This window comes from Chamaea fasciata, unplaced genomic scaffold, assembly GCF_029207755.1.
Source record: "Chamaea fasciata isolate MVZ Bird 193981 ecotype frontalis unplaced genomic scaffold, bChaFas1.0.hap1 SCAF_8, whole genome shotgun sequence".
NCBI lineage: Eukaryota > Metazoa > Chordata > Aves > Passeriformes > Sylviidae > Chamaea > Chamaea fasciata.
Window position 1 is genome coordinate 5,818,822 of NW_027094093.1, and position 27,808 is coordinate 5,846,629.

Genomic DNA, 27,808 nt, shown 5'->3' on the forward strand with positions numbered 1-27,808 from the left:
TTATCAATGCTAACAAGTAATTAAATTGGTGTTCCAATTGAAAGTGTTTTCAAGTTGTGCTTACAAACATTTTTACATGAATCTGACAAAGAGATACGCTCTCTGCAAAGAAGCTGCTCAAAAGAATATACAGGATAAAAGCCAGGCACGCTCTTATTATTGCATCGACATCAAGAGAATGAATGTAATGAACAACCTATCGAAGCTTCCTGAAGATGCTCCAAAGTGTTTGTAAAGAAGGCAGTCTGCATACACATGGCCCCTGGACAGCAAAGTCTTTTCAGCATGTGTTATTATCCTCCCAAAGTAGCTAGACCTTTCAAGGCAGGACAACGAGCAGGTAAGCACTACACGGTGGTATCAATCAATCCTGGATTCAGCAACAGCCGGGAGATCTGTGCCACTTATTCACAGAGCAGCTCCCTCAAGAAATGGCATCTCCCAAGGCAGCTGTGAGACAGCCCAAACATACCCACGCTCCTCAGTGCTGCCATGCCCCTTTTTACCTGCTGGAGTAAGCAGATGAGTCTCGAGGGTGTAGGAGGGAGAGCAGTTTCCTCTTGCTCACTTCTGTGCAACAACGCGGGATCAGCCTGAATTCCTGACCCCCACATGCCACCAACTGCTGCCAACTGGACAACAACACAAAAAATGTTGTGTACTGTTCTGCCCAGATCTCTATTTCCCTACCAATGTTCTTAAAATTCACCTGAAAAGTTTAAACCTTGAGCCTACCCGTTTTGGACTGCGGGCACTTTGATGGGGAAACAAAAAACAAAACTAAATGTAGGTAAAACCTCAGTGTCAGATCCTGAGCCAGGATATAGAAATCACAGTGCAAACCACAGAGTTCTATTCTACTAACAGTCTAAGTAACCCTAATCTGCTGCACACATGAATATTCAGAGGGAAGTACCTAACGCCAACTGCCCTCAGCAAACAGAATAATGCCAGTTGTACATTTCTGCCATTGCTCACAGCTCTGCCAGCTCTAGCCCACCTGCCACCACCCTGGGTGGCTTTGTGCCTCTGACTGCCGTGCATGGGCTACTTTGTCTGTCACCTAGAAAATACCACCCGACTACTTGAGCCCTCACATTTCAAGTAGCTCTAATTCAGCTTTCAGCTCAGTTCTTTGTCCTCTAAAAATAACTCATGTTTAATTGCAACTGGCTACAATTTTCTAATTCTTTATGACCCCAAACCCCTAAATCTATTACCCAAAGACAGCCAAAGTAATCCTTAATGAAGGTGTGGGTACCATGCAACATGCTAGGGGCCATCTGGTTGCCAGGTGTTTCCTGGCTTAGCTTTTCTTCACAATAGCTTTCCTGGCTTAGCTTTTCTTCTCCTCCTCCCCTAATTCCAAGGAAGGCAATTTCTACCTCAGGAAAGTCCCTCATTAAAGACACAGACAAGGGCTTTATTGCAAGCAAGTCAGCTGCAGCACAGCGAAGTTCAGAGCCCACAGCAGAAAGCCTAGAGGGGATGTTTATTATCACACCTATCTCCCTGTGACTATCACCAAAAGACTGTGCCAGGACTATTTCTGACTGTTAATATGAACTGCAACATTTTCACTGTGACCCGATGCTTTATGTCCTTCACAAAAAAAAAAAAAAAAATTGAATTCCAAAGTAAGAGCAGTTTTTATAATAGTACCATTTATACAGAAAGCAGGTGATTTAAAATGTACTAAGCAAGACTGACAACCAGGGTAATTTGATTTCTTTCAGGGAGCAGCACAACCTATCAGTGCAGTTAGATCCTGTGAACTTTATTCTCAAAATGGAGCATTTAACTTCTTAAAATCCCTGTGTTTAAGACATTTAAAAGCCTTCCAGCTTCCAGACACACATTCCTGCCCCTCCCCTTCACCAGTGGTCTGGAACAATTTAGGACTGGTAGAAAGTAAGTAATTTTTGTACAGCACTAGCATTGCCCCAGCTCAACTTACTGATCCAGCTTCCCGCAGGGTCAGGCAAGGACCAGGCACCATGGGAGCAAAGAGGCACAAGACCCCCACAGAACCAGCTGGGGATAAGCCCAGGCTGACACGAGACCGCATCCCAGACTATTCAATGGGAAGGCTTCTCCTGGTTCCTGCTAAGATTTAGTTTGAATAAGGCATCTCACATTTCAGGCTTGTGACAACTAATTGCAGGGACTCAGACTGGTGGGGATACTGAGCCATTTACTGTGAGAAATGTTCTAGCCAAAGCCAGAAAACATTTACTTGTGAACTTGCAGCAGTCAGTTCTCAGGAATGTTTCAGACTGGTTTTATACGAGTAACAGGGTCAGTGGGCATGCATTAAAAAATTGTGTCAGTATTTCTCAAACATGACAGGGAAAACTCATTTTTACAGCCAGGACAAAAGCCCCTGTGACTCCTTCCAGTGTATGGAAAAGGGTTCTATGCTGGGGAACTCTACAGAGTCGGGATGCTCCTGCTGTGCTTGGGAACCAGCAGGTTACAAAATGGAAACAGCGGCTGCTCAGAGACACACAGGGCAAAAATGCCTACTCTGCCCAGCAGCCAGGAATCTGCTTTGCTGGTCCTGGGCAGACAAGTACCCCCCAGAGCCACTGGGCCAGCTGCCCTCAGCACTGTCTGCAGGCACCCTAGACCTTCACTGCCTATGGGGATGTGACAGGCCCTGATCCATTTATTGGCAGATACCGAGACAAAGCTAAAATTTGCCCAGAAAATTTCAACATGAATCATTTCCAAGCCAAGAAGAGCTTCTCCAGTTCTACTGTGGATCAAGGCCTAAGCAAACAGGACAACCTAAAACCAAAACCAGCAGCACACCTGTGATGGACACACCAGCAGCTCTCACCACTACCCCAGAGCCCCACCAAGCTCATGTGCACTGTTCATCCCACACCTGTCCTGCCCACAATCCCAAGCTCCTCGGAAAACAAGCAACATCTCATTTCAAAACAAAATCCAGCAGAAGAATATCACTTGTTCTTTTTCCATAGTTTTATCTATACAGCAGGTTTCGTAGTTACGTGGAGCTCTGCCCAGAGCTATGTTTCAATATAAAATGAGTGATTAAACTGAAAGGTAACAAACTGAAAGAGATAAATGCAGACAGACCTACACTGGAAGGCGAAATTGCCCAGCACCAGTGCCAGTTGTGAGGGATTTTCAAGTTCAATCCATCACAGAAAGGGAAATATTAACAAGTGACTATAGTACCTTTACTCTTGAGGCACACTTACTTGCTTGTTCATTTTTTTTCCTATCTGTATATTTTAGTATCTTTTAAAATGCAAGTTTCTGCTAGAAATGATTTTCACAAGCTTGAAAACATTCTTCAGAGAGCTACTCATCTGCTTAGTGACACAGACATGGGGCAGGGCTTATTTATTAATCTGGGAGGATTACAGTTCAATCTAGATCAGCCTCTGCCTGCAGGTAAGAGCAGTAGGGCAGATGAATCCACCAGATTTTCCAATTGCAAGGGCATGAAAGGAACAGAATCCTAAAGAAAATTATGTCATGCTTGGATGGGGAAAAAAAGTGAATATAAGGAAAAAGTCACTTATTTTTTATCTGTTGTTCAACGGGTGCTGGAACAGGCAAATTCTATTCCTACTGACCTGTCAGCTCTGAACCTACCTCTAATAGCAGAAACAAGTCTCCACAGCTGGTTTTTCAAGTGAAAATATAGCACATTTCTCTGATCTCTTTTTTCCTGCCTTTTTAACGTGGCCACAGACCACTTTCTCACTGGAGGAAAGCTCATGTTTCACTTACCTTCCCTTTCCCTTAGGCAAGCAAGAAAAAGACACCAAAACACTGCTACAGAAAACACAAACACACAGTACAAGTAAAACACTCATTCTCTCGCCCATCCCAGGATACAAACAAATAATTTACTCCACTACACACTGGAATAAGCAGTGTCATTAAGACTGCTCTTGCTGTAACTTAAAATGCAGAAGAAAATTCCGTCCTCTTCAGAAAAAATTCACAGCTTCTATCAGTTTATAAGACAAACTGAAAACAAAAATAACTCAAATCTTCCAAGTAACTGAAACTTCAGTAGTTAAATTCACATGGGTTTGGCAGAGCAGTAAGGGCAAACCACCCAGTGCCAACCACAGAGTTATTTCAGAGTAATGCCCCATAATGTCAAATCTGGAACACAGTGTCTGCAAGGAAGTCTTTCTGACCCTGGTAGTGAACGTGACTTTGTGTCCTGAAGTATGGAATACATTCGTTTTGCCCAACATTTTCTTCCAAGTATTTATTCCCTCCTCCTGCTTGCAATACGTGGTAAAATAATTCAGTCCTAAAATAATTAAATTAAAGAGTAAAGAAGTTACTTTAGGTAGCTCTTGCACATTCACCAAGTTGCTCTGTTCCCATCACTGGCACAAAACAGAAAAACCATGACACCACCCAAAAAAAGGAGTATCTGCCTTAAAACAGCCAGTAGCATTTTTATCTGCTGGCTCAGAGAGGTATGTGCTTTCCACCAATTAAATATTCTCATTGTCAGCATCTTTTAAAGAATAAATTAATTACACTCAAGGACTACTCTCTCATAAACAGCACTGTACAAATCCATTTGTGCTGAAAAAATCAAAAAGTAGAATCAACTTCATCAAAAGACTTCAAAGCATTGAATAAGGCATTGTTTCAGCAGATACTCTTAAGTGTCACAAAGCCTGAGCTTACAATACAGGGTTCAAAGACTGCTCAGTCCAGATGAATCAAAGGACACGAGTCCTCATAATTATAGCTGCTCAGTGCACACCAGGCAACACTGGCAGCACTTTCACAAGTCAGCACCCACCCAAAGGTCAGCCTGTGCAGGGGTGGCTGGTAGGAAAGGCCTGACTGACTGTGCCTGTGGTACCTGTATGTGCCCCCTGGTTATTACAGGTAATGATGCAGGTCAGTGCTGGCATCCTGATACCAGCATTATTGTCTAAACAAACACACATTCCAGCATCTGAAGTATCAATACCATAAATACGGTAAAATGAGAAATGTATTTCTGATTTCCAAATGCCTGTAGTTATCAATTAAAGCTTGGCAACAAATTATTAATTTCATTTATTGCTAAGGGTAATGCTGCAAGCATACAGTGGACCAGAACAAGTGAAGCAAAAAACGCCTAAGTGAATTCAGCTTTTTTGCTCAGAGAAGAATACTAGAGGTCATCCTAAGTGCATACAGTTGGACTTCTTTTTCCCAAATGCTTTCCAGAAAAAATGTTCTCAACTATTCGTACTGAAAGGTATATTTAGAAGAATGTTTAATACTGCATTCTAAATATTGCTAATGTTTTAAGCAACATTAGTAGCACACCATTAAAAATTATCCAAACTAAAAGACTGTAAGTATTATCCATAAATCACTTCTGCTAATTTTGGCAAACTGTGGAGTATAAAACCATATATATTAATTTGCAGTAATACAAAATGCCTTTTATTAAAAGTTTAAACATAAATTTATTATATGCTGTAACAGACAGCACTGAGTAATAAGAAATGCTTAGATTCAATATTCTGCTGAGTTTTATTCAGAAGCACAACCAGCTCTTTACAGCCTGAAAAGCTTTACTTTGTTGAACAACATGGAATGAAAGCTTATTTACCTCACTCTATCCTTTGCTCTTCGGAATGAATCAGGTTATTAAGCATTCCACACACACACACACACACACACACACGGGTTTGTTTGTTTTTCTTTTTTTTTTTTAATTACTCTTTTTGGAAGTTAGGGTTTTTTCTCTTTTTTTTCTTTCTCTCAGGGAATCTTGTCCACAAGAGATGATAACAATTGGTACTTTAGGAGGCAAAAGAAGTGGCCAAGGTGGCGGGAAGGGTGCAGCTGGCTACTCTTACCTGGGTGTTTTTTCCCTTGGAAAGGGCAAAGACACCTGGAGATTTTGGCTGGGGGGTCAGGGGCTGGGCTCAGCACTCTCGGATCAGAGGGGAACGGGCAAGTTGCTGCTACCACGGGGAGAATTCACCACCATCACAGACTCTAACCCCTATACTGCTTCTTTACTGTGGTGGAGCCTTGCAAGAGTAGCCAGTGAACTGGGACCTTCGTAACACCCAAGGGCACTGGAAAGGACCCTCACCATCTACCTGCGTTCCTCAGAGGAAGAACCGGGGACCCCAACCCCCTTTCCCAACCAGGTTCCTGCTACAGCTGTCGAGTTTCTGCTGCGCTTTGTTTGCCACTCCAGGATGTGCCTGCCTCTGCTGTTCCAGCTGCTGCTCCAAGGTTCCCACTGCAGCTCATTTCCCCATCCAGAGGGGCACCAGGACCAGCTGCTGGTGCAGGTTTGGAACGGAAGCCCCTTTTCCATCTCTCCCGCTGCTCCACCCGCCAGCACCGCGTCCTTCAGGGCTGCCGGCCCGGGGCAATCACCGCACCCGCCCGGAGCCAGCAGCGCCCCCGGCGGCCGTGAGCGGAACTGCCCCGGGGGGAAAGGGCCGGGCCGCCCAGAGAGGCCGGAGCGCTCTGCTCTCTTTGGCTGCCCTGTTACACACACATACATTAATAAAGAACTGGTATTCCTTTTCTCATATCTTTGCTGGAAATCCCCTTAATTTCAAAGTTATAATAATTTGGAAGGAAGGGGGTCACACTTTCTATTCCAAGGGAGGTTCCAGCCTTCCTTGGCAGATACCTGTCTTTGAAATCAAGACAACTCTCTCACAAATTTGTGAACTTTCCCTTTACTACTTCAAGAACTATACAACTATACATATTTTATCTACCTAAAACAATGGAAATACACAGCTTCCTTCCACCTGATTTATATGTTGGTTTATCACTTTCCTTGAAGAGATTTTCTTTATAAGACATCAACTCCATCATGCTGCAAAAGATGGAGGATGGGCACATCCTTCCAGACACACTTAGCCACAACCCTAAATACCGAGGTCTGCTCTGGACTCCTGGTATCACAGACACTGATTTCAGGTATGTTCTGAGCATGCTGACAGCCTGTGAAGAGCAGCCTTTGGCCCAAACACTGTCCTAACTGAATCACTGCAAATCAAGAATTCTGATACAAATCTGGAGGAGCTGGCACTATTTCAGAAATATCCCTTCTATTCTTGTGGTTACCTCTCTGCACTACATATTTTGTAATACAGGTAGCAGGAAAGCACTGAAGAAGGATAGGATATCCAAGCAGCTTAGGGGCATCATATCTCCTCCATCTCTGACGCCCTCCCATCCCAAGCTACAGGTTGACAAGAAGGATGGGATATGAATGACCACGTATCCAGACCACTCCTTGAGCAAGGTTTGCTCTCCTCCTTTGCAAATCATCCAGCTCCACCCCTGCATATTTTTTTTCTCAGCCTCCTTGAACAATGTTCTAATTGCCGATGGAAATAAAAGCCAGTATTAGTTTCAGCATACTCACGGGAGGCAGACAAATGCCTACGCGCATGACTGGAGCCTTGCTGCAAACAGGCAGGGCAGCCTGCCTGCCCGGCACGCCCTGTAACACAGCCTGCAAGAGGAGCAGCCCAACACCTGAAAGCACAGCATCACCAGCAGCCAGGGATGTGTCAGCAGGAGTCTTCTGTCAGCAGAAACCTACACACCAACATACAGCTGCTGGTCATCAAGCCACAGTCACAGCAGCTCAAACAAAAGCAGAAGCTTTGCTCTCTGAGCAATACCACATGGCCAGAAGAGGAAGGGATGCCTGGGCACACCTTGAACATCACATGGAAGCCACTGCAAGAATCGTGCAGGGGCACTGAAAGACTGTGGGATCTCTTTGTCCAGCAATCAGCCAGAGGACAGTAAAAGCACATTAACATTAGCAAGTGTTAGCAGTAGGCTCTGGCACAGCATATGGCCTTGGGTCTGGCCAAAGTCCCCATGAGGGGATCAGGTCTTACTGCTCAGACCTGATGGTCACAGAAGGGATGCTGTGGGAAACAGAGTAACTTGGCACAACAAGACCTGGTTAGCTAAAACAAGCTGACCAGACCTGCAGCTAACCAGAATTCAAATCCACGCTCGAACCCTCCTTCAAGTCAAAGGGTTTTGAACACACTTTCAGCCCATTTCACAGCAGACACAGAAAAACTGCTTTCTTCACAGTCCCTCTCAGACTCTGAGCCTTCCCAGAGATAAAGGTGTCCTGGCACTTAATGTCTGGCACCTTGCAATTGCACTTGCTGCACAAGTTATTCAGATACCTTCTACACAAAGCAAGGAGAACAAAAAGAGAGAAACTTAACTGTACCTCAAACTCAGCTGAAGTTCCTTCAGGCACAGCCTGGACAACACCATGTTTGAGACACACAGGGAAGGAGGCCAATCCATCTTTGCTCACAGCCAGCAGATACAGGATTCTGGCCCAGCAGTGAAGCACACAGACCACTTTTGAAAGTCTACAGCATTTTCTACTGTTCAGCTCTGGATCAAATTTGGACCAATGCAGAAGTTTTCAAAAGCACATCCCAAACTGCATTCAGAACCTTCATAATACATTTTCATTTTGAGACATTGCCTAGCTTTGTTCATCCAAGACCAGAACATCAGGAAAAGTGGCAAGTTTTGTACAGCCAGGCAGCTGTTCTAAAAGATAATCTATGTTCCTAAAGACAGAACTGAGAGTTCCTAGTTCTAAACCAGAAACCAGCCCCTATCATTCTCTCCAGAAACCAAAGTGAAAACAAAGGGTTAATTGAATCAATAGGCCCTATAATTAAATGCTGCCAAGTTAGCTGATATGATTGGACTACTGGGTTTGGTTTGTTTGGGGCATTTTGTGTTGTTTACCCAGAGGTTGCATGTACTTTAAATACAGCTCATTTTGCAGTTATTAAAATTTAGTTTAAAACTCTCGCAGGGAATAAAACTACAAGTTTCACAAAAAGGAAAGCGACTTCATAGACTCAAGTCACTGGAAGCCACTGCAATCTGTCTCAGAGCTACTAGAAGTACAAAAAGAAAGAAATCTTCCTACTTATTGCCAGGGGTTTGACAAAAGACAAGAAATATTCCTCAGCTCCTCATACCCATGAGTGCCAAGTCTAAATGAAGGAGCAAAATTTGCTAGAGGACCTTAATTCTCCCGACAAATCCATAACTAAAGAAATGTCAGGTGCAAACTGATTATTTCCCTGATGGCATAAAGGACCCCAGATTTTCAATAATCAGAAAACAGAGCTGCAAATGGCATTGTCTCTTTCCAGATGGTGCAAGTCAGGTACAGATTCAATGAACTCATCACAGTATTCTGATTTTCACCACTTAACACTGCTGGTTTTAATTAGGCTATTGTCTCCCTTACTAAATGAAACACATATATTTTTTATCTGGAAGCATCATGCGCTAAAATAAATAAATACTTTCCGTGGTGTAATAAATAGTCTCATTACATCACAGAAAGTTAGAAAAACACGTACTTTAAAAATGGTAAAGGAGAAACAGCATACCATAACCCTGATCAAGCCCATCAACCAGCGCTAACCTGCCTCACAGATTGCAGAAAACAAAGAGAATTGACCAAGCCACACCTTTTCACCATAATGCCTTTCAAACTGGCACCCTAACAAAGATACAGAATAACGAGTACAAACATTAACACTCTGAAGCTGATGTCTGTTTTCCCTTTCCGCCACCTCCCCAATCAAGACAAAAGAACAAAGATCAGTTTCATCTGCGAGACGGCAGTAGGGTAAAACAGCAGTGAGTGTAAAACCATAAGGATTAGCTCATCTTTTCTCCTTAATACAACAGCAAACAATTAGTGTTAAAGTAAAATGGGTCAATCAAGACCACAAATCCTCTTAACAGCTAGTACAGTAACTCATGTGGCCACAACAATCCAAATTAACCCCATGGATACATCACTTCTTTCCTCCAATACCTAGAAAGCAATTACAAATATCACACTGAATGTTCACCTAAAACATCATTGTATAGTTTAGTAGCATAACCCGTGATTAAACCTTTCCATGAAATAAAAGCTTTTTCCTTTACTGAGGCAGGCAGCTTAAACCATCTCTGTTTTCCAGCACGAATTCTCTAAATCAGCTCCACCCCATGCAAATTAGTCTCATGCTGTTTTTCTTATTAACTGAGATGCGGCACACAACCGTTGCTAATCAGCACACCTGTACATGAAGCAGAAATGTGGAAGAAAAAACACCAGCCCTAAATATGTCAAGACCCACCCCTACTCTCCCTTAGCGTGTGCACGTGTGTTTGGGAAGAGATAAGCCATGTAATGATATCAGAGAACACTGAACATTTCCATGCTTTCTCTGGAAGTACTTGGTATCTCTAAATATCATCAAGGGGTTTACAACACTGAGGCCACATGCCATGAATTTATACTCTTTCTCTTTCCAGAAAAAAAATCCCTTTTCTGTAAAAACATGCTTAACTTTTAAGCATGCTTACAGCTGACTTTCAAGCGCAATTTAGCATGTGTTTGAACTGAATAAGTACAGATGGACCAAAACAAGCATCCTTGAGTCTTAAGAAACAATTCTACAGATCAGCACATGCATACTTTTATTTCTTCACCAAGTGCACACATGGACTTAACGATAGCACAAACCCCAAAATATCCAGATCATCAGATAACTCAGTTTAGAAAGGACCTTAGGAAGTCACCCAGCCTTAGGACCCCTATTACACCTTTCCAAATTTCATTATTTGGAAAGGTCATTATTTGCATATATGCACGTTAAGTGCAACACTCCCTAATCCCTTCCTAGTTAAGGCTTCAGTTAAGCTTCAAGTGTCCTGCAGCCAGAAATGCCTCCTCTGAAACCCAAATAAAGCCAAGGGGTGGGGTTTTTTTTTCTTTGACTGTGAGCCAGAAGTTTTACCAGATTAGTTCTCAGCACAGCACAGCCACTGCCTGCACGGTAGGCAAAAGATCTGTAAGGAACTCAGGCTTTAAGCACCAGTAGAGCTTTTATTTTCCTTTCTTAAGCTTATTATCATTTGTCCCACCATGGCGGATCAGGTTTCAGATCCTTCATATGCTGCAGATGTGTTACAAGCGCTGTCAGTACCTTGTGCCTTTGTAGAGACATTAGTAATCAAAAGGTGACTTTCAGAAAGCCACCATCATAAAGTCCTCACAACCTGAATTCGCTTTGATTTCTTCCTCTTCCAACCCCATTAAGAAAACAAACCTGTGTCCAACACATGTGCATGACATGCCACATTGGGAGGTGAAGCTGAAACAGCCCAGCAGAATCTGCAATGGGCCTCACCCTTGTTTCTGTGGTTAGATATTTCTAGCAATTTCCACAGACAGTTGTTGAGTGAGCACAGTGCCAGAGCTAGAGGGGCGAGAGCCCACTCTGGTGTCAGCACACATAGCAAATGTTTCCTCCGTGAATTTAGGTATATGGTTAGCAAAGGGCGACTTGTACAGAAAGACGCATGACATGGACTGAAAGGAAAGGTATGCTTCTAGAAATGAAGCAACCAGGGAATTCTTAACCCACAGACTGCAGCAATTCATTTAGGGACTGTTGTGATCACATCTCTACTGCCTAGGCACAGCACCTCAGGGGTCATTAAATTACAACTACTTTTTTATTATCCAAACACATTAAAGAACACAGCTAAGCGGGTATGATATAATATACGATAACAATTATATCAGACCTCTAAATCAAGGCTGCAAATGCTGCTTTATGTAACAAACTGCATTATAGGCACAATGACCTACCCTCCAGTGTTGCTGTGCTCTCCACAGAAGAACAGCAACTTTTAATTCTTGGGATGACAGCTCTTTGGCTTCTCTCAAACACCCACAGGAAACGTGCAATATGGGTGCAACAAACTGAAAAGTTCCATTAACCAAATCCTGTCCCTTGATGAGATAAGAAAAGATTAGAAGAGATAGAATTCATGGCACCATGCTCCACTGCTGAGATCGCCCCCCTCTTTCCCAGAGCCCTGTGCCAGGGCTCACCTTCATCTTTAATTACCACGCAGAATGGCCTCACTAAGCCATTGGGGTTACTTCCAGTCTGTTACTTTAGCTCACCTGTAAATGCCTGAGCTCCAGGAAACTACTACCACATGAATACTGAGGTCTCGCCCAGTGCTGAGCACACCATCAGTGTCTTGCAAATGAAATACACAGGGAGGAATTTGGTGCTTCCCAGTCCTGGCTTCTACCCAGGGGAGTTTGGGCTGTTATACACGGCACGCTGTCAGAACATCAGCTAGAGAAATGAACAACCATCCACAAACTTAACTGGACTGCCTTTGCACTAACTGAAGAGAGTTTGTAGCAGACCCAGGGAAAATGCCCAGCCTTTCACTGTTCAGAATCACTTCTTAGTGATCTATGATGTAATGCAGGGGCAACTTCACCATGCTGTGCCCTCTCGGCACATCCTCTTCCCAGGCAAGGGCTGAGATGCTGTGATAACACCACCCAGTCAGGAGGGAAGAGAAAGAAGCTACAGAAAACAAATACATTCTGCAGCTGAGCCTCGTCTTGGGTCTACCAGCTGTAAGATCCGTAGTCTCGATAGCCCTGCTAGTCTAAACCAGCACAGGTGAAAAGAAACAGGTTCTTTCATGGAGAGAAAACAAACGTTTGTGGAGAAAATGGGAAGAAATAGAACCAAAAGAAGAAGTGATTCAGTCTCACATGGAAGAACCCTCCTGAAAACAAAAGGAACGGGTTTTCTGAACAACAAGCAGCACAAATGCTGGACAGCAAGTGATTTTTTGAGGAAGGATGGAGACGATTTATTGACATGACCACAGAGACATGACAAATTACAAAAATTGATGCTAGAGACCTAGAATTAGTAAGACTTAAAACGTATGTGTGCATACATCCCATTATACTGCTTGACTCTGTGGTAATGCTCACTTACACACGAAAGCCTACACCTCTGTCTCAGGAAGAATCCTACATGGAAATCCACCAAAAACACAAGAGACTATTTTTATTTGGAGGAAAGCTGAAAGTTCCTGCTTAACCCAGGGAAATTAACCATGTCGGTATCTTCCACGCGGAGAGCAATTCTCCCGGTATGCGGCACACCCCCTTCTCTCCCGAAGGTGTTCCATAAAGCAGATCTTATCCAAAGGGCAGGTCGGAGTGTCTCGGATGAGCACAGGGCAGATGGAGGCGAGCAGGGTTTATTCGGTGGGTCGGTGCGGCACCACGGCAGCGCGGCGCAGCACACGCCTACGGCTCCTACCTGCAGCCATCTGAGCCAGGCACATTTTACATCATTTTCTCTTACATAAAAAGGCATTGTTCGCCGCTGGGCTCCCGTGCACGGAATCCATGCAGTACAGGGAATCATTTTTTTAGGTGGGTTGTTTGGGGTTTTTTTCCCCCTCCCCTCCCCGATGCAAATGAACAGCGCTTACAGCCCTCGCCTCACACAACGCTCTTTGTTCAGCCGCGCAGATCCCCTTAGAGAAGCTTAGGGGTGGGGGCAGGAGAGGACAGAGGCTCCCATCCTGCGGAGGGTTTAGAGCCCGGAGATGCTCACAGCCCCGGGAGGCAGCCGCCCCCATGAAGGTAGAGCGGGCGTTACCGGGGGCCCGCCCCACTCCATTTTTACCTCCGGGAGGGCGGGCGGGGGCGACCCGCGGAGAACTCCGGTCTGGGGTCCGGCACTCAAGCGCCCAAAGAAGGCACCGAAGGACGGAGGGAGGGAGGGAGGGAGGAAGGAGCACCCGCGGGACCGGGGCGGCACAAGCCCCCCGAAAGGGCTCGCCACAGCCGCAAGGCGGGAAGCGCGGCTCCCCCCCGCTTCCCTCACCCCGCAGCGGCGCCGGCCCCGCGCCCCCGCCCCGCCCTCCTCCTCCTCCTCCTCGTCCGACGGGGCTCGGCACGGTGCCTTACCTGAGCGCCACGGCGGCTGCCGGCACCGACGAGCACACGGAGGACGCGCCGTGCCCGGCTCGACGCGACCCGCCCCGCCGCTCTCGGGGCTGTCGCCGGGACGCGGCCGCCTGCGAGCCCCCGGGACCCGCCCCCGGCCCCGCCCCGGCCCCGCCGCCGCTCCCGCAGGGCCCCCGCGCCTGTGGAGGTGGAGGAGCGGCCCCTCGCTGCCGCCCCGCCCCGGCCCCTGCATTGCGGAGCCGCCGGGGCTCCGGGACGGCCCGCCCGCGCCCCGACACCGGCCCGCTGCCTGTGGCCGCGGGCGGCCCTGCCCCTGGGAGAACACCTTCCCCAAAGCCCCTCACCTGGTTTCGTCTGGCCCTTCCGAGGGTGCAAGTCCGGCTCAGTCTAATTCCTCCTCCTCCTCCTCTGGAGAAAGAGAGCAAATACTAGGGAGGTCGGTGAAAAAATGGAGTTTACAACACCCTCAGACACCGCGCTGCTGCTCGCTACCACACTGTTTTCTTAGGGCCGGCCTTTACAGCCATTTCCTGGAATCTGGCAATAAAAGATAATCTTATTACTTTGTCACTCGCCGCGTTCTCGAGCTGAACTGTCCCCCTCAGGATGTCCATTACAATCGCTATGCTCCAAAGTCATTCCTCCCACAGTATCACTGGTGTGGTAGGGCCCCAGGATCAGCTCATCTCACCTGTTATAGCTGGGGCCACGTCATGTCAACCAGCCTGAGCTGGAGGTGAAAGAGTAAAATGCTTTCTTACCTCTTCTATTTCCTAAGCAAATTTTAGTTTGTTAAAAATTCACGACTGCAAAAGTCAGTCTGTCGGAATCCTAACCAAAAATTCAGAGTATGTCATGTATGTATTAGCCTCTAATAATGTTTTGAAAGTACTATATTTTGATTCAGTGAAGATAAATATCTTTATTTTTCTTTATATTTGGGGACCTAGATTGCACACTATTACCCATACTGCAGCGGAAAAACTTTAAACATTCATTTCAGTTTGGTTGCATTTCGCTGCATCACTGAGCAAGTTTATCAACATTTTTTCCAAAATGTCACTAATTTTAGGCAGCCAGCTTGATTTCAAGCATGATTTTCAGATGTACTGAGCACTTGTTCTCTTATGGGCTTTAGCAGGTTATCTAGAAGATTTCATGCCTGTAATTTGGGCCATATGCGTCTTAGACTGAGTGGTCAAAATGCAGTTCAGCAAAGCCTAGGTCCCACCCTGGCTTCTGTTCCTTCATAAAGAAATGGCCATCCCTCAGCAGCTGCCACATATATTCCACGTTAAGGGTGTGTCAGTGTCAATGAAGTGACTTGGGAAGGCCAAATTACTTTAAGTATTTTTATGTATTCATACATCACAATTTTTTAAAAAAAAACAGTGAAGGCTACAAAGGTTTCTTCTGGTCCTTTTCCTGAGCCCTCCTCAAGCTGTCTGAGAGAACTTCCCACCACTGCTGTTTTCTCACATTTCATCTGTAAATCAGTGCCATGCAAAGGGAGCAGGATTTTGCCAAAGTGACAGAGGCATCACGTTCCCTGCTCTTTACTCACCATCAGTAATGTACATCCTTCCAGAGGAGATGCTTTCAGAGGAAGTGGATTTGCTGCTGTCAGTCTTTCTCCCAGGCTGCTAGAAGGAAAGACACTGGTTCAGGGCATAAGGAATGTACACCAGTGTCTCCAGTACCCTGAAGACCAGCAGTGCCTTTGTCCTGCTGGGTTTTTTTTCTGTGTCTCTCCCTGAAGGGCTAGGAGTCCATGCAAAGACCTTGATGGAGTTCTCTCCACAAGCACAGGGGCTTTGCCCTTCCTCTCACCACCTGGATAATGCAAATGCAGGCTTTACAGAAAGCCTCATCTGAAGCAGCCCTGAGAGAGAATGAGCAGTTGACTTGGTCAAGGAGAAAAAGTTAAACTTCATCCAAATGGAAATTAGATTAATTTAAAGCTTACAATATTAAAAAGGGGGGAAGGGGGAGAGGGCAAAGGACAGCCTATACTTTCATTGGCAACAAGTACTGCAATGGGTATCATGGAAATGATGAAAAGATGTCTTAATGGAAAGACACATGTACAACGTGCGCTGTCCATAAACATTCCTAGAGATCAGAGGGGTGGTGTAACTAACCAGAGACATGCTCAGAATATTCCATGTGTGACGGAGAGTCAACGCCTCTGGCTCAGATGCAGCACAGCAGCAGCCCGTCTCTTTTCAGCAGCAGCCTGCAGAGAGAGAGAGAGAGGGAAGGTGAGTCTTGTAAGTTGCATCTCTCCTTTAAACAATCTTCAAAGATGATGAAAAATAAGCACAGAAAAAACGGCAGTCACCATTTTGCCTGAGATCATTATCTAGTCAAATTACATTATACTTCACATGAAACATTCAGCAGCAGTGTTGACACTAGATGTTTTAAGACAGAAAAAATACATTTTAATTCCTGTTAGAGATATTAAAATGCTTGCACATATTTTTATCAGAAATATTAATGCAGAGATCAGAAAGCATCATTCCACTAAGGGATACTGGGGGAAACTACTTTTTTCCTTTTTTGTATAAAGGAAAAAAGAAATTTTGCGTCACCTCATAAACCATGAGCTTTATAGTAAAGCTTTAAGATACTGAATTATGGATCTCTGTATGGAAGTCTGTTAAGTCAAATACAGAGGATTTTTTGCCTTCATACTAAAAGAAAAAGGAATGACATTGCCTATAGCTGTCTTTAGAATGGATTAATTTGAAACTGTGTCAGGGAAATGCTGTTTTAAAAGGTATTTGTGTCAATACTTTGTCTTTTACTACATAGGGAAGTAACAATTCCCCACTGCTCCCCTGAGAGTTTAATTGGGATGCAGTAGTGGCAACCTAGGTATTTGGCATCATTTCAGACTGGGGAAGGAAACATTTAATTTCTCAAAAACACAGTGACTCAAGCCTTGGCGCCAATGCCACAACATTAGCTGAGCAATCAGAGCAGTCAAGTCAAAGTCAGCTCTTATTTATTGATGTTGGGAAGAGCTGCGAGCACCAGTGAGGTTAATGAAACGAAGAAGTATGGCTACGGTCCCCTCGCACATCACTCTCACTGGCATATTTGCAGTCTGTGGGCACGTTGAGAGTTTTTTCCCCCACCTTTCTCCTTGGAAACACCTAGGTGTAGGTTACCGGGAAAGACAGGGCTCCCGCCTCGGCATTGCTGGGATGTTTTCATGGGTTGGAAAACTCTAGGGTCCCTCTAGTGCCCAACAGAGGCAATGGGGGAGAAAAACGAGCTGAAAGAACTTCAAATGCTTATCAAGGACTAAGCAAAATAAAAGCTTCCACTGAAAATAGAATGGACTTATCCCTGGCTTTGCATCATAAACCACGTTCAATTTTTTTCTGTTTCTGACAAGAAACTCAACTGTGTCTCATCAGCTCATACAGTAACATTTCTACGTAAAAGCTTTCCTTTTTCTGTCTCCCATCTGATTCCGTTTGCCGTCCAAAGATTATTTGGAGACACTACCTGTCTGTCAGTGTAAATGTCTCAGGTTGCTACAGGAAAGCTTTAAACAAAGGTGAGATCTGGCCCAGTGGAAGGACTTGTACAAGAGCAATGCTGCCTTTGTAGATTTAGTTATCTTTGGTCTTTTTGTCCAAGGGACTCTAAGTACCCATGTGAATTATGATGGAAGAATTAGCTTCAGGGAGTTACACTCTAATTTGCTAAATGCTTTTGATGTCAAAAGCCAGTCTCTGCATTAGAAGTGCAATAATTTGAAAGCAGAGAGTGGGTACAAAATACTTGGGCCACCAGCTCTTGGGACTGCAAGGAGATAGGAATTGCAGTAGAGAATGCATTAGAGCTGACACCTTCATTTCTCACTGCTGGGATTGAAAGGGAAGAGTCCTCAGTGAACCAGTGTGAAAAATGGACAATAGTGGTCTCTTACAGGGTTCATGGTTATGTGCAGAGCTTCTTCCCCTGTCATTTACCTAATCCAGATACTTTTTCCTCTCAGCTCTTGAAGCTTTGTGAAATTTTGGTTATGCCTCTGATTCATCTGCTGAAGAAAAAAAAAAGCTGGGTGTCAGACTCATTGTGACATCTCACAGAATGTTTTTTAAATGTATTCAAAATATATTTGGGGAGTACTGACCCCTGCACAGCTCAGCTGTAAAAAGTTCTTAACCTAAACCAACTTTCACTGCTTTAACCCATTTTCTGGGGCACAGAACAATAGTTCATCTATTAAATTTCCACCTGAACAAGAAGAAAAAACCCAAACTCTATAGGAGAATCAGTAGTGTTGCTCTTGACGTTTTCTGGTTAAAGAATGATGATTGCGAGGAAGTTTCAGGTTGGGTTACTTGTTTTGCTATCTCTATCTTCTCACTACTACAAGTGTTGCCTTCTTTATCTGTCTTGAGAATTGGGGGAATAAAGCTCATGCACCCTTCAGCCTTTCCAGGTTTTCAACTGAAAAAAGAATAAAAAAACCCACTGCCTACTTACAGGACCAAACAGAAGATGGACAGAGCGCACTGTTAAGTTTTATGAAGTGAAATGTCTTTGCACATTGAATCTCCAGCAAAACAACATGAAAAAAATTTGCTTTTCAAAATAAATATGATGTGGAAGTTACTGAATAGTCAAACTGGTCAGAATACAAGGAATATACTGGGTTTTGAGATTTAATTTCCCATTCTAGAGGAAAGCCTGAATTGTTCCAACAGTAGCTACTGAGGATTGAAGACCTTAGAAAGAATCCATGAGATGCTTGCACATGGAAGCTCATCGGTGCTCTGATGCACTGATAGCTTGTTTTATTAACGTGGAATTTTGATAAGGTTTTTTAATATGTTCCTCATGCTACATTCAAACAGGTAGATGTTACTGCATTTTCCAAACCTAAAGCTTAAAATCATCAGTCAAAAACAGATTAGCCTAATCAAGTTAATGCCACAATATGGGGCAACATAATTAATCTTGGGTTTGGGCTTCGCATTTCTTTTCACCTTTCTATGAATAAAATACTGCTGTTACTTCTTAAGAGAAGAAAATCATTACAGACAGAACGAGGGGCTATTTTCCCACCACAACTGTGGCTGGAGGTTAAGCATGTGTGTATTTGAGCTCTTTCCCACTCCCAAACTTCAAACTCAGGCTTGTACTCAGCCTTTGTGTGAGCAACACAGACAGTTATCCAGTTTAGGTTAGAGAATGGCCCTAGCCTGGTGGATAAGCACACTCACCACATCTTAATGGGGCAGCAATGCTTCCCTGAGTTGAGGAAGGTGGTCCTGAATGTCTGAAGATTGCCTGTTGGTTTGCTACATTATAAAACTGCTCCTTAGCCCGGGCCATCACCAGCATGAGACTCTTAACAGTGCCTGTCAGTGCCCACATGAGTTACCCATTCTGAATTACAGATGTTTTTGGAGGCTTGGTCTAGTGAACTGATACATGTTCTGCAACCAGCTCAGCTGCAATGCAGCCCGAGCACCTGAATGTTATCTCCTGCAAGCAGATCTGAACAAACCACAGGTTCAGTGAAGACCAGTGCCTGTAAACATACTAGCATAGTCTCTGCCATGCCAGCAAGTAGATAAACGTAAATAAAAATATTTCCACAAAATGGTTGGTTGATCTTTTTAAATCTGTCATCACTATAGGTAGCCGGTAATTGATGCAACATGATGGGTCAATTCACCACTCAGCCTAGCACCCACACAACTACTTCTGTTAGTTGGATTGATGTAGACCTTCTTCAATTACAGCTGTGGATTTTATCATTTGAAAAGCCTGTACTCCAACTCAGTTCAAAGAGGAAAGTTAACAGTGTTGCTTGGGGTGCTCATCCCCCATAAGGTACCTCAGCCAGTGATCTAAATGCAAAAAAAAACCAAACAAAAAACCCCCAATAAACAACCAAAGCAAATAAACATTGAAAGGAGGATTAGTTCTGCCTTGAATCTTAGATTCTGACAAAGGAACTGCGAGAAAAATGTGAAGCACATTATAATCAAGGAGCTGATGGGTGGAAAAGGAAGTATTTCAGATGATTGTGACACCTATAAACATCCATTGTATGAAGCAACTCCTTGTCATCGCTTGGTATTTCTGATTTTTGAAGCGTCTGCAGATGCTTGCGCAGGCTGGTGTGTTGCCATGGATACCGTGGTGTGCCGAGGCTTTTAGCAAACGAACTGATCTGTTTGTGTACCTCCAGAGTGAAAAGAAAGAAAAATCCTATCATTTGTGTGGCTGCTAGCAAAGGGAGCCTGACAGTGAAGTGAAATGACTCTGCATAATGGTTTTCAGAACCTCCTCCTCTTGGAAATGATGGGGTAGGAAAGATGGAAGGTAATGAAGAAAAGGAGTGAGGAGAGCTGTCAAGTGTTTAGCAAAACATCCCTTCAGCACAGCTCAAGGCAAGGTCCTTGCATGATAACGTCAGCTATTTGGTCAAGAAAAATCAATATGAGGTTTTAATAATTCAGTTTCCTAATGGCCTGGCACCTTGGCTTTCTGCAAGACAGGAAGAACAACAACAAGGATAAAAGGCAAAAAGATCAACTGACAATGTAACACAGCAGAATAATTTGCTTTGAGTGATACCCTGGGACCAAGCAATGGGTGTGTATTAATGAAACTAATATTTAGCTGGTGTTCAAGTAATGCCTTTATCTGGGCACAACTCCACTGCTAAGTGGGAGGCAAAACAGGTTTTGAAGTGACAGGCAAGTGAATATACAGGAAATCAGGTAAAACCCTGGGCAGTGTTCCAAACGCTGGCTTTTTCCTTGGTGTTAGAACAACCCCATAAACTGCACATATACATGGCACGAGTCCCTATGAGCTGAATTTCCATACCTGAATGCAGTATCTTACTAGGCAACAACACAACCTTATCCCACTTGATTACACATTTTGGGGTCTTGCCCTGGTGTTCTAAAGGGATCACATCACCATGTATTTCACCAAGAGCTTTTCCTTGGTTTTGAGTTTAGGGGTCAAAAAACACTAACACTTTCACAGGAGGGGTTTGTTCCTCCTTACTTACATATATGCTTAAGCTGTTAACAAGAAATAGTAACAAGGGGAAATCACCCTTGGTGCATGTTTTCCCAGTAGCACTGTGTCACCATATATGAGCCAGAAATCCATCACACATATAATATTTTATTGGAAACCCCTCTCCTCTTAACTGACCAGGTTTTCTTCATGTCATTTCTGTGTCTTTAAACATGAGAAAAAGTGTTGATTCCTTCTATGGCCAGCTATGGTGTCTCCTCAAGCTCACATCTGCAATGCAAACACCAAAAGCAATCTTTGGAGACAAGATTAAAGGAAAACCAAAACTGCAATCCTTCCCAGAGGTCCCCTTGGTCTGGCGCCAAACTGGAGGTGTAAGCAGGGACTTGGTTGCTTTTGAGCCATGGACCAGCACAACCAGTTACTCCGATGAAGCTCTTAAGCACAAAGCCATTCCAGCCTCTCCTTGAGACCTTGCTCTGGGGATGGTCCAGCACTGTCCAGCTGATGGCTCCTAGCTCCTTTGCCTGTTGGTGACTCACACTGAAAGCAGCTGAACCTCAAGAAAATCATTCCCCGGGCTACCTCTCCATACAAGCCACAGCCACAGTAACCACAAAGCTGAGCCCTTTACAAGTCCTACAAGATGCCGCTGGAGGTTCAGAGAAACCTTCTTTTGCATGCAGATGAACTGTTACTAATTTCAGCTGTGCACTCACCTCCAGACTATTAATTGATGCTGCTGGAAGCACAGCACAGTGTCTTTCACACAGCTGCTATGAGAACCAAAGATGTGTCCTGGGCAATTGGTGTCACTCATTTTCATGAGGCTGCAAAAATGCAATTCCAGTTTGTGAAGTTATAAATTAAGTCCCTTACACAAACTGTCAGGGAAGAGCTGAAAGGTATTGCTGCTGTGGATACAGATCGGTAATAATCCATAGCAGCTATGGCTAGTTCTGCATTCACATTGATACTGCATTGCATAACTTGATTCCAGCAACTAGGACCTAGCTCTGACAATCACAGTTCCCTCTTACAGAAACCCCCAAGGACCTCCTTCCCATCCCCTTTCCAGGACCTTCATTTAGGGATTTCTCCCCAAGCACACGTCTTCCTTAAAATCAGTGTCTGTGGCCACAGCTTGCAAACAAGCCAGCTCCAGCAAAAGCCAAGCACTCAGCAACCAGAGCTGTGTAAGGTAAAGCTAACAGTCGTGGTCACTAAAACCTCAGAACTCGGGATGCGTAATACTCCTGTACATATACACTGACGAGCATCCTTTGGGTCTTGTCATATTTGAAATGCTTCGGTGCCCACTCTGCTATCATTTGGGCTCTTATTATTAGTCTGGTAGCTAAGCAACAGATGGGCAGCCCAAATGATGTGGCAAGGGCAAGCTATCTCGCAGAAATGTGGCAATTTAGAAGGAAAGTAATACTTTGAAGCTCGGGAGAACATCGACGGCCCTCAGTTCAGATCGATGCTAAAAGAACTCAAAATGTGCTGGTGAGGTTAGACAACAGATCTTCACTCATTGTGACTGAGAAACAAACCTAGAAAAATTATCTGCATGGCAGGAAATTCATGGCCTTCCATTTGCTGCAGAAAGAAAAGCGGAAGAGCATCAGCAAGATTAAAAGAATATATTTGGGTAAGTTTTTCTAACACTCAAACACAGCTAGTCCTAGGACTGCCACACCTGGTTTGGAGGCTAAAGAGGAATCACGACAAAGAATTAATAAAACCCCTCTATTAACATCACTGTTTAGGAGAAGGCTGCCCCTTCCAGGGCTCCTGGGCTGAGGATCAGACTGTAATTCTGTCATTTGGCTCTGGGGAAATTGGCTGGACAGTGGCTACCTTCACCCTAGTCTGAGCCACTTGATAAAGCCCTGACTCTAAGCACAAACATCAGTCCCAATGGTGCTTTTTGGTCTGAGCCAGGCTTTGATCCCAGCGTGGTAAAGCTGTGTAAAGACCTGCAGGCCCTTTTGTGGCCAAAAAAAATCATGGAAATTCACTTATTTTTCATTGCATAGAGCTCTGAGGTAGGAATAAAATGCCATTTGGCAGCTTTCCCGAAGCAAAGTACGTGCACCATCAAATATAACTGCAGCACTGAGGTATCGGAGCTGCTGCTGCCCAACAGGCAGGCCTGCCTCTCTTCTAAAGCATCTTCACTTTGCTCTTAAAAAGCACTTGCAGACTTTTTTGAATCAGTGCCACACTAGTGCCCTGGGAAATGGCAGGCTGGAGAGGCAGAAGCAGAACAGCTCAGTACTAAAATGCCAGGCAGGAAGCAAGGGGCTCTGAGCCACCATCTTGTCCTCCAAAGCTGCTGTGAGGCCAAAGAGGTAAAAGTGTGTCAGGCAGCCTGTGCCCACCTGCTGGGAGCTCTGTCATTTCTTGGTCAATAATAACATTTCTGTCTCCTTTTCAGGTGGGCACATCAGGATTGCACAGAAACTTGGTCGCAGATGCAGAAACTGAGGATTCCGATCTGACACCCTATTTCATCACTTTCTAGAGTTCCTTTTGGTTCATTTCACCTTCTCAGGGATTAATTTCACTGTTAATTCTTGCTGTGGAAATCACAGCATCTTTCCATTATAGGAGAAAAGCTAAAGCTTGAGTTTTAAGCTCACATTTAGGAACCGGGGTTATCATCAATGAGGAGGCAGCTCTCCCTGCTTTCAGTCAGGATTTACACAGGATCTACCAGTGACACTACCCTCAGGCTATTTTGTGCTTAGCAGGAGGCACTTTCATTGGAACAGAAGCAGCTGATTTGCAGAATTCACTAGCAGAGGACTATGTGGAGGTGAAAAACTTACGTGGACTAAAAGAAGGCAGAGACAACCTCGTGGGCACTGGCACCTGCTGTAGGCACAGGGTCAGACCAGTCCCTCCCTGCCATCTCTGAGCCTGGAGTGCCATGAGCAGGACCTCTATAGGTTTTCTCTGTTCTCATACTCTTTTCCAAAGCATTCCGTACTTTCCATTGTATTATCCATCTGCTGGTCTACAACAGCCACAGTAATTCTTTTATTAGGAAGAAGACTGTAAAAAATACTGTAATTTAAACAATGCATCAAGTTTAGCCATTTCTCAAAAAGTCTTTTCAACTCAGAGCCTCTGAGCAGAAACAACAGGGCAATTTTGCGGTGAGCGTGGAAACTCTTGGTTCGTCTCACAAAGTGACCTGACAGCCATAAGGTGTGACGTGATCTAATTTTAGAATTATCATCTAAGACTCCAAATTTATTTTATTAAAGAGAGCCATAACTAAATTTTGATGCCATTAGATAATGCAATTAAATATTGGCTTGCTTGCAGGTCTTTGTATTTTTGCCACAGATAAAAAAGACTGTATCTACAAATGGATGTCTTCTCAGATTTTCTTCTACAGGATATTTAACAGATCCTGACATGTGAAATAAATCCTTAAAATCTAAACCAAAATCTTTCAATCTACAGAGGCAAACTGAAGAAAGTTGTATCTTGACATGGGAACCTGCTAAATGTTGGCTGCTCTGTGAACTCCACAAATTTTAAACCCTTCCAGGTAAGTGAGAAATAATACATTTAAGCTTTCTGCCATTTTCAGATGAGACAATAAATAACACAATATGTGTTTTCTTAGGAAATAAAAAGACTGCAAAAGCGGAAATGGATTAAACATTGCTATATCATTGTTTAAATCCCATTAAATTAGCCTATCCAACTGAAAAAAACCCCACTGCATTTAGTATAGTCTCAGTAGTTTTTATTCTGGATTAAGAAGTTATGGCTGAGCAATATGAGGGTAGTTTGAGGCAAAATGTTTGGGACCCATCAGAGGTTCAGAGTTTGATGGCCACAATTTGAAAATTACTCTTTTTCCTAACACGCAAGAAACCACCCCAACATAACTTGGTTCCTACAGCAGCCAGAAAAAGCAATGAACTCTTAGACTTTTGTACCATAGGTAAGATCCAGACTGATTTTCTCAGTTCACTGCAGGAATACCTTGTGGTAGCAAAGCACAGCAGTATTAAAGATCTGGTTGTTTAGACATAATGGCTCAATATTTGCATCCATATTAACATGAGCTAACATACAGATTTGACTACAAACACCGTGCTTTAAAAATAAACAAAAGTAAATACACCATGCTGTCAATAAATAATGGTAATAACAAGAAAGTGACAAAACAAAAGCTATTTGGTTTACTTCTGTAAGAGCCAGTTCATATGGGATGCTTTCATAGGGAAACATTAACCATTATTTCTACTTGTGGACAAAAACCTAAAGAGAAAAGCTCAGTCTTGTTGTAGTTTGCAAATAATAAAGACAAAACCACCATCTTTGCCTATGTCCTGAAGGGAGAAAGAGAGGAAAAAAGGGCAAGAAAGGAAAAAGTAATTTAGTGGAAATGAGTTCACTAGGCTTTCAGGTTATGCTTGGGCTTCTTTTGTGTCTTCCTGTAGATAATGGTGTTATTTGTAGGCACATTCTCCAAAGAGAAATTTTGGATAACTCCAGGAGAAGAAATGGAAGGCTCAAAGCAGAGTCACAGGTGTTGTGACCTGGTTTTTTCTACAAAAACAAGAAAACAATGTGTGCACATGTTTGTATGGCAGATTCATTCTAGAAAGTACCATTTCCTGAGTGTTACCATCAGGACCAAATTAAATTATCTATTTAATGCAACTGTTTTCTTGATCAGATATATTGGTCCTTTCTGACCTCTCAATTAATGCATCTCAACAGTTATCTTAGAGAAGACCAAGCATGTAGTTGAAAGCTGCAGATTCAGGATAAGAAAAATGCCCAAAACAAGCTAATTCACCAGGAGCATGGACAATATGTGCAGAGAAACAGCTGGAAGTCCTATCTGCCCAGGTGGTCCAGGCTAGCCCCTGCTCCCCACAATTCAGTCAGAGCTCCAAGTCTGCAAGTGACATTTAAGTTCTGGTACTATGGGAGGGCTTTTGAACATACTGTCCATAAAACCTTTTCTTTTTCTTTTTGTTTTTCCTCCCCCATATCTTTCAGGACAGGAAATAAATCCCAATAATTTCATTAAGTAAAAACGAGTTCCTGTTACCCAAAAGATGCTGGCTCACTCACACTAGCAGGGGAGTGTTCAGCCTTCAGTGTGGCATATCCTGGGCACTGGAAGAATGAGCAAGCGTCTGCCAGGGGCATTTTGAGATAACTTGCCTTGATTTCTCACATTGCTACAGAAATTCATGACTATATAAGGTGACACCAGGCTCAGACAGGCTCCAATTTCTCAGTAGATGTCTACCTTCCATTTTCTTCATTAAATATATATATGCATACAAATATATTTAAAAATGAATCTTGCTGCAAGAGCTTAGTAAAATTGATTAAATGGCTCCCATTGGCTTCCTTGGGCACTGGTTCAAAATATTAATCTGATTATCATTATGGCTCAGATTCAGCATGGTTGTTAAGTGCACATCTAACTGAAAGCACCTGGATAGTCCTGTTATGATGATTCATGGATTTAAAAATAGAAATATGCTTAAATGCTCTCTTGAACTCGGGTCAAAATGAAATCAATACATGCCACAGCTCTTCTTCATGAAATATTAAGGCAAGATACATAATTTATTGTGCTCTGTGTATGCATATAAAATTTAGCACTGCTTATTCTGTAATAGACCTATACATAATTTAAACTATATAGCATCCACTTGGTGCTTGGAGTGGGGAGAAATCTTCATTAAACTCCAAACAGGACATGGTTTGGTGATGTGGGAATTTAGTTTATTCTTATTCTGTGGATGTCTGCATAATAAATCTCTGCACACATGTTCAGAAGCCCTTTTCCACAGGGAAAAGAAAAATCACAGCCTGTGGTGAGATTGTGGGAGGAGATCCTGCAGGCTTCTGCTGATGGACAGGACTTCAGTGAGCACGCAAGCCAGGGTGCCCAAACCACTGCAAGGGCCACCAGTCACCCCTCAGGACTATCCCTCAGCAGCAAAGCAAAGAAATTCCTCATTGCATTTAATGGTGCATTGTCCTGGGGAGCACAAAATGTTAATTGTATCCCCTATCTATATGTGCTCAAACCTATTACAGTCTATATAGGACCCTGAGGGCAGAAAACAGAATGGGGGGCCAGGGGCTGAGGTGCCCTGGCCTCTTTAGAAGTCAAGGCCCGCAGGCAGAGTCACTCCCTAGCCTTTTCCTCTTGGCTTTTTCTTGCCTCTACTTACAAGAGCAGTGTTGCAGCAGCCCTCTTGTTAGAGGGTAGAAATGAGCTGAGACACAGACTCCTTGTTCATCACAGCATGAAAAGGGCCCTGGTTTGTTCCTCTTTACCCCTCAGCCATCCTGACTCCAACCATTCCCTGACTCTGCCTGCACCAAGCTCCTGCTGGAGGTTTCCCCTGCAGCCTCTGACTGCTGCTTATTTCCTGCTCAACTCTGACTGCAGGGATCAGTTTGCAGCCTCTGACTGCAGGCTTTTACCCAGCCAGACCGACTGCAGGTTCCAACAACAGGCTCCGACTGCACACCCAGACTGACCTCACTGCAGGGATCCTCTCTGCCCAGGACTCTTCCTCTTCGTGGTCCTCAAGGCTCCTCCTCCATGATGATCCTCCTCTCATCAGCAAACCCACTCCCTTTAACCACATTTATCTTTATTGGCTCCAGCTGTGACCCATTGGGGCAAGGCTGTATGTAATTAACACAGCTGTTGCTTATCAGGGACCAGGTCACCTGTATTCCCTTCTCCTACAGAGTAGCAAATCCAGAAGCTGCATTTTGCAATCAAAAACTGTTTCAAAGTGAATTTTGCAAGGCCTGTGGCTGTGGCATTGACCTGAGAGGAGTGGCTGCACTCCATGCAGTCACCCCAGCCTGCCAGGAGCGCTGGACAGGTGGAGG

The 27,808-nt window shown here is 44.0% G+C and overlaps 1 protein-coding gene across 14 annotated transcripts in view; it reads right to left on the minus strand.

Annotated features, from left to right (window-relative positions):
- The window catches only part of MAP2 (microtubule associated protein 2), a 243,804-nt gene extending 216,292 nt beyond the window's left edge, over positions 1-27,512 (minus strand). For all 14 annotated transcript variants that reach the window (XM_066189474.1, XM_066189472.1, XM_066189476.1 and 11 more), the window contains exons 1-5: positions 27,446-27,512; positions 17,854-17,924; positions 16,006-16,100; positions 15,429-15,507; positions 14,209-14,272 (exon numbers count right to left, since the gene is read on the minus strand). The gene's annotated coding sequence lies outside the window, so the exon portion shown is untranslated. The remainder of the gene's footprint in view (positions 1-14,208; positions 14,273-15,428; positions 15,508-16,005; positions 16,101-17,853; positions 17,925-27,445) is intronic.
- Positions 27,513-27,808: the final 296 nt, after the last annotated feature.